Source organism: Eulemur rufifrons, chromosome 16, assembly GCF_041146395.1.
Source record: "Eulemur rufifrons isolate Redbay chromosome 16, OSU_ERuf_1, whole genome shotgun sequence".
NCBI lineage: Eukaryota > Metazoa > Chordata > Mammalia > Primates > Lemuridae > Eulemur > Eulemur rufifrons.
In genome coordinates this window covers 32,773,624-32,781,457 of record NC_090998.1, presented here as the reverse complement: position 1 = coordinate 32,781,457, position 7,834 = coordinate 32,773,624, and the positions used below count along the sequence as shown (strand labels likewise).

General features: G+C 37.6%; 1 pseudogene; it reads left to right on the top strand.

Annotated features, from left to right (window-relative positions):
- The first annotated feature begins 5,356 nt into the window (after nt 1-5,356).
- LOC138397259 (E3 ubiquitin-protein ligase RNF138 pseudogene) lies at nt 5,357-5,916 on the top strand (annotated as a pseudogene).
- Nucleotides 5,917-7,834: the final 1,918 nt, after the last annotated feature.

Sequence of the window (7,834 nt, the reverse complement as noted above, 5' to 3'; positions counted from 1 at the left end):
CTGTGTTCGGCCACTGCATTCCAGCCTGGATAACAGAACAAGACTCTATCTCTTAAAAAAAAATATAATAAACCAGAAATTTTGGTTTTTTAAGACTCTAATGAAAGGGTTTTTTGTTTATTTGTTTTTTTAATAAGAGGAAGCTCAATGCTGGCAAGGCTATGGTGAATCTATCCATGAACTGCAGATGGGAATGTAAGGTGGTGTGATTTACATACCCTCTTAGTTCAGTTTGTGAAATCCTTAATGATTCATGCACAAGCAGTCTCACATCTGTTTATAATAAACGGGAACAACCTACATGCCCAGTGGTAGGGAAATAGGTAAATGATGGTACATTATTCTAGATTAGTGGTTCTCACTGGGAGGAAACTTTGGCTCCTAGGGGACATTTGGCAATGTCTGGAGACATGATTGTCACAAACACATGTGAGAGGTGGGAGTGGGGAAGAGGGTGAGTGCTAGTGGTATCTAGTGGGTAGAGGCTAGGAATGCTGCTAAACATCCTGTCTCTCACAGGACAGTCCCCCACAACTAAGAGTTACCTAATCCAAAATGTCAATAATGCCACTGTTGAGAAACTGGAATACAGGTAAATAAATAGACAGTTAAAAAGGTGCCTTGATACAGGTAAGCACAGGATGCCACAGCCACACAGAGAAGTCAAGCTGTTCTTAAGGCAGAGAGAATGCTTCCTAGAGAAAGTAACACCTTTACTGAAATCCAAAGGAAAAGTAAGAATTAGTCAGGCAAGAAGGGTGAGGTAGAGTCTCCCAACCAGGACTAACTAACTGCAAACTCTGAGATTATGGTGAGTTCTGGAAACTACAATAAATTTGGAATGCCTTTAGCCAATGTCCCCAGCAACCAGGCTAGATCAGGCTATGTTTATCTCTTACCTAGATGATGGCCACGGGCCCCTAGTTTGTCTCCCTGCCTCCATTCCTGTTCCTCCAAGCTATTCTCCAAAATGTAATCAGAATGATCTTGCTAGTGCATTAATCCAGTAACATTCTTATCTTGCTGAAAATCATCATGGCATTGCTGGTGATAAACTGAGCAGGTGCCTTATCTTTTCTCTCTTTTGACTTCAGAGTAATGTAAATAGCTGTTATGTACCATGAGAAAATAGGGTGGGCCCTCTGACAAAAATGTGGGCTCCGGAGCCAATGAATCAGGTGGCTGTTCTGAAGCTGAGAGTATTCACGATAGAACTGGGCTGCATCCCGAGAACAGGGAGTCTGGGCTTTTGTGCAGGACATTTGAAATATGGAGACATAGGCAACTAGAATTTGCATAAAGGCTGCAGATCACCAGAGAAAAAGTGCACAGGATGCAAAATCTGAATTTTCAATCTGTTGATAGGAAGGAAAAATCTGCAGCAGATACAGTGGGAGGATGAGACATTATATCACGCCCCTCATTTCATAATAATTTCAGTGTCTGGCTCACTGTTACTCTTCAAAACTACAACTGTCATATATTCTAGGTGATCTCAATAAACACATAAAGGATATTTTAAGTACCTTAAACTCCTCTTCATTCTACCCCAGCTACTCGTAGTCACAGTCTAATCTTGTCATTATGGCTGACTGCAACCTCCCTGTAATTTCAGCTTTGTACCTCTCACCCTCTGATCACCACCTCCTCCACCTTTCTTTCCAGTTCTCCTTATCTAGTTTCCTGACTTCAGCAGCTTTTTTATCTACGGGGACTCCAGTGTACTGATTCTACCACTTTTCATTGTCTCTCATCTCCCTGTCCTGTCTCCCTTTTCTCACCAAATTAAATCCCATTCCATCATTATAATCATTTACTTGCATATACCCTCAATTCCCACGTCCCTTTCTCACTTTGTCATACGAGTTTGGCAAAACCACAACTTCAGTTAAATTCAACTCTGGACGTATTCATCTGCACCAGTGCAGCTAAAAAATGGCTGGAGGAAAAACAATACTGGTTACTGGTCCTATTTTAAATTCATGACCAAGAACGTCAAGTGGCTCTTAATATTGCCAGCAGTTATGTTCTATAATCTCCCTGATCTATTTAGTCTCCCATTCTCCCACAATGTTTTATACCTTCCACTTTCTCTTCAAATCACCAGGATCTCCTCCTCTATTCTCATATTCAGCTGACAACATTGTTTCCTCCTTCAACAATTAGAATTTTCACATGCTCCTAGCATTAATCTATGCACACCAATGTTCCTGAGTCTGCTCCCAGGGATGCTGTCTTCCTCGTGTTACTACAGCTCCCATCTAAAGCCACTTCCTTCATTTTGCACTAGACTTGAGCCCCTCTGTGTATGCAAGAAAATTGTCCATTAATTCTTCCCTCTTTCTCTTACAATTTTTTTTCCACTCTGCTGGATATTTCATGGCAAAATTACTTCAGTTGTCTATATCCTTTGTCCCCAAGTCCCTTCTTGTCAAGGTCACCAATGAGTTATGCATCGATTCCAATATCCAATTGCTAATCCTAATCTTATTTGACTTTCAGCAATTTGACATAATTTTTTTTTTTTTTTTTTTTTTTTTTTTGAGACAGAGTCTCACTCTGTTGCCCAGGCTAGAGTGCCGTGGCGTCAGCCTAGCTCACAGCAACCTCAAACTCCTGGGCTCACGCAATCCTCCTGCCTCAGCCTCCTGAGTAGCTGGGACTACAGGCATGTGCCACTGCGCCTGGCTAATTTTTCTATATATATTTTTAGCTGTCTATATAATTTCTTTCTATTTTTAGTAGAGACGGGGTCTCCCTTTTGCTCAGGCTGGTCTTGAACTCCTGAGCTCAAACAATTCACCCCTCTCGGCCTCCCAGAGTGCTAGGCTTATAGGCGTGAGCCACGGAGCCTGGCGAGTTTGACATAAGTGGAAGAAGCACTTTTTCCATTGAAACTCTTTCTTCGCTTGGCCCCCATTTCATCACATTCTTCGTTTTCCTCTTTCCTCACCCAGTACTTCTTTTTGGTTTCCATTCTGTCACTCCATTTTCTTCCTCCCCTCTTAATGCTGAAGTGGACACAGGGCTTTTCCGTGACTTCATCCATTCTGTGCCTTTAAAAATGGACCATCTTTCCAATTTGTTACATCTTCAGTCAAGAGCTGTCTCCCAGATTTCAGACTCTACTTCTTGTTCCTGCTTGACATCTCTACTAAGATATCTAATATATTCATCCCAAATTTAACATGTCCAAAACAGAATCCTCAGTTCTCTCTTAAACCAACTCTATCTGGAATCTTATTTATTTAGATAATGGCAAATTTATCCTTCCACCTGCTAGGGCTAAAATCTTTGGGGTCATTCTTTACTTCTCTCTTGATCATACACATTCCACCTCCAAGCCATTAAAAATCCCACTGTATCAACCTTCACATTAAATCTAGAATCTAACCACTCCTCACTACCTCTATTTCTACTATGTTTGTCTGAGCAAGCATGATCTCTTGCCCCTGCTTCTGACTCTGCTCATGTACAGTCTGTTGTCAACATATTGGCTGGAATGATCCTCTTCAAGGATGAGTCCTATGTCATGCCTCTGCTCAACCCTCACAGATTCACCATTCACTCATAGTAAAGTCCAAAGTCCTTAAGTGACTACAAGACCTTACAAGATCTGCCAGCAATCCATCCCCTCCCCATTATCTCTCTAATTTTATTTAGTATTCTTCCCTTGCTCATTCTATTTCAGCCAAATTGGAATGTCCAACAGACTCTGGACTAGAGAATTTTGCCCTGTTGTTTCCTCTCTTTGCAACTCTATTCTCCCAATATTCCCCTGGCCAACTCCCTCATCTCCTTCAAGTCTTTAGCTAAATGTCACTTCCTAATGATACCTACTAGTTGATGAGATGGGCACACCATTTTTTTTTTTTTTTGACACTCCTCCTATGAAGAGGAGGCAAAGGATGCCCTATTCAATAAATAGTCTATTTCCAATCCCCTTGAATTAGGGATGGTTTATGACTGCTTGGACCAAGAAAGAGTGTGGCAGACTCAGTTTTGGGACTAGCAACTTCCACGTTGGACTCTTAGAATCCTGATTTTCCTTGTAAGAAGTCTGATATCCTGCTGTAGAAACCATCTGGAGACAACCTGAGACTCTCTGGGGAAGGAGAGGGCCCAGTTGAGGCCAGGCTTCCAGCCCTCTGTGCCAAGTCCAGGCATGTGAGTGAAGTCGTCTTGAACCCTCTTGGACCAGGGAAGCCATGTGGAATCTTTCAGCCCAGCCTAACCACCAGTTGAAAAGCACTGAAGGATCCCAACTGACACCAGGTAGATCAGAAGAATTGCACAGCCAAGCCCTGGCCAAATTTCTGACCCACAAAAAACGTGATATAATAAAATGGTTATTGCTTTAAGCCAGAAAAATGTTGGGGTAGTTTGTTAAACAATAGTAGATAACCAGATGTCTATGCTGACTGCCAATTTAAAGTTGCAATTTGCACATAACTCCACCTCTCAATTCTCTTTACCTGACTTTATTTTTTCTCCATGGTACTTGTCATCTTCTAACATGTAATGCAATAAATTTATTCACTATGTTTATTATCGTTCTCTTCTTGGTCAACTCCCCCTTGCCTGATTCACCATAATGTAAACAGGGATATTTTTCCCTGTTTTATTCACTGATAGATACCCAGCACATAGAAATACTCAATATGGGGAGATCCTGGGAAAGCGAAATGGAGGGGTGTGTGTCTAACATATTGGTGTGCAACCTGGCCTACAGCGGGAAGCTAGAGGAGTTGAAGGAGAGGATCCTGGCTGATAAATCCCTGGCTACTAGAACTGACCAGGACAGCAGAACTGCCTTGCATTGGGCATGCTCAGCCGGACATACAGAAATTGTTGAATACTAATAACCCGATACATTCTGGTTAGGTAGTTAAATTTCAAGAATAAATACAGATTTCTTCAGGCAATATTATAGGAAAAGCAAATCATCCTCATGGCAAAAAACAAACAAAAAAAGCCAAACAAACAAAAAACCAAAAACACCAAAAAACCCCAACCAGCTCCTTTTAGACTTCTGTACAGGTAACGTTCAATAGACTTGAAAAAATGCCTCCTAAGTTTTGAATGAAAGAAAATGACCCTAACGTTTTATAACCAGACAAGATTTCATTCAAATCTAAAGCAGATATTCTTAGATATGAATGAACTCAAGAAATTCTAAACTCTTAAGCTCTTCTTGAAAAACATTCTCGTAAATGAAAACAGTCAATTAACTGAAGAATCAGCATAAGGGTGTCAGCAGTGGAGACACCATGATAAAAGAATTGATGGCAAAAAAAAAAAAAAAGAATTGATGGCAAACATTGAATCTGTTCAGTTATGAGACTGGTTGGAAATAATGGAGGTATTAGAGTTACCTACCAGAAAGTACCTTGAAAATCTCATGAGGAAGTTTCCTGGCAGCTGCACATGCTTTCCAGAAAAGATTAAATTTTATCACATGGGGCAGCATTACAAATCTTATAAGAAGTATCAGGATGAATATGGTGTTTTTTTTTTTTTATTATTCTAAACTTTCAGATCCCTCAAGATTCAGTAGGGAACAGTTATATAGAAACGAAACATCCACGTCTCATAACATAGAGACTTACTAAGAGAATAAATTCTGTCATAAGTTGTTCTCAGCATCTCACCTTTAAGCAACCCTTGTGTCAAGAATCAGATCTTACCAGTGTTAATGGATCACTCTAACCATAATCACCTATTTCAGATAGTTCCTGAGATGTGGCCTAGTTGTGTGTATCTTCCTTGGGAAGATCCTAGCCAGATTACTAGAAATTTAACCAGTCATCTAAATCAAAGACATCAGTTCGATTGTGGAGAATTTGTGAATCCTCAACTACATGAGAAACTCAGTATCAAACTGCTGTTGAAGAATCTTCTCAAGTAAACATCTGAAGTCTATAGACATCTCTGCATCTCTGAACCTGCTAGTGCCATCCTTAGGGGGATAACTTCATGTAGTCACCATTTCAAAACTTTGACGTGTATATTAATAAAAGCAAGTCAGTCTATTGTTGTAGTTTTTAATTGACAAATTAAGATAGAGCACCTAAAACTTTATCCTCTTGATAATTCTTTAAAAATGGAAGCTACAACATTAGTTTTAAAAGCATAAAAAGAATTATATTTCACTAGCATAATGGTGAAATGGGATCCTGTAGTGCTGTATCTTTTTTATATGTTCTTGAATTTTTTATTACTATGTTGCTTTTGCAACTGGATGCAGTTTCTCCCATTTATTGTACACAACTAACAGTCAATAGCTATCCTGAGCTATGTGATTGATACAAATGTAACAAATGAGAACCAGTTATCAGAGCTGCAAAATGGAAACTTGAAGTGCTAAACCGAACAATCCAAAGGAAACTTTTAAAATATGATTCTAGTTGAAGAGCTCAACTATAAGAAAATTATATGTATATAAATCTTATTTTTGAAGAGTGAGATTTCTTTGATAATTTTAACTCTAAAAAGTGAAAGCTCATTGTAAAGATATTTTCTTTTTGCTATTAGAAAGAAATAGCAAGAGAAAAATATATTTCTTTGGTGGACAGTGGGTAATTTCAATCTTGTTTTTTTTTTTGGTTGACTAATCAGTAAGCTGAAATATAAACTGGTTAACAGCTTTTTGACCTTAAAATTTTCAACAATTAGCCAGTATTTCTGATTAGCTAAGATGAAACTTTTATTTGAAACCTTCAGTTGGTAGTGTTATATTCTACGCATATATTTAAATGAGAGGTTTGACTTCATTTCAGTTTAGAAATTCATTCAGAATTAAAGATGTACATGTATATATACATATGTTTTGTATGTATATATACACATATGTATGCATGAAATTTGTCAGGTTATATACAGAATTCTATTAATGATTTAAAAAATGGACAAGCAATATGAGATTGAAATGTTTATCTGATTTGAGTAAAATTTTGTATATTGCCAAAATTTAAAAAGTAATAGTCAAATTATAAGGGGTCTAGTTAGCTACTATCACAGTTTAAAATTGGAGTTTACACACACAAATAAATACCTGTTTATATGGTATTCATTTGTTATTCTCAAAGATAATTTGTGACTATGAAATAGTGAAACGGATTCCATTAGCCACACTACTACTTTTTAGTCAAAACTTAGTATTTGTTAATGATAATCATAAAGTATCTTGGATCAGAAGTCTTGAATCACAGAATAAAGGATTAAGAGTGGATTAGCTGATATTCCATGCTAATATACATTGTTTATACTTTCTTTAAAACAAATAACTAAAAACAAAAAAATCTCAGTAGTTTGCTTATAAATAAACATATATTGTTTAAAATGTATATTTGGTTTTGCTAAAACTCTTGTCAACATTTCTACAATGAATACATTTTTTAACTTGATTTAATTAAAATGTTTATTTTTGAAGTGGAGTTTTATAGAAACCTTTTTCAGCTAAACAGCCATGACTTCAGATTGTATCTCTGTAACAAGAGCAAGATGTAATTAAAAAGAACATTCAGAGAATGTTCTTGGCAATTAAAATTATGAAAACAAATTAAAAACTCAATAGAAGTGTGGAGTCTAAAGGTAAGTTAGACTTTTGAAAAATAGGAGAGAAATAAGATTAATAGAGAACTACCCAGGCCATGAAATATCTGAAAAATACAAGTTGCAGAGAGATAAAAAAGGCAAAAAGAAAGTATTCAAGACAATTTCCCAGAAATGAAGGACCAAATGTTCAAATCAAAAGAGTTTTGTTAAGTACCCAGCACAACGAAGGAGAAAAGGGTCACACCCAGGTGTATCATCATGAAATTTCAGAACTCCA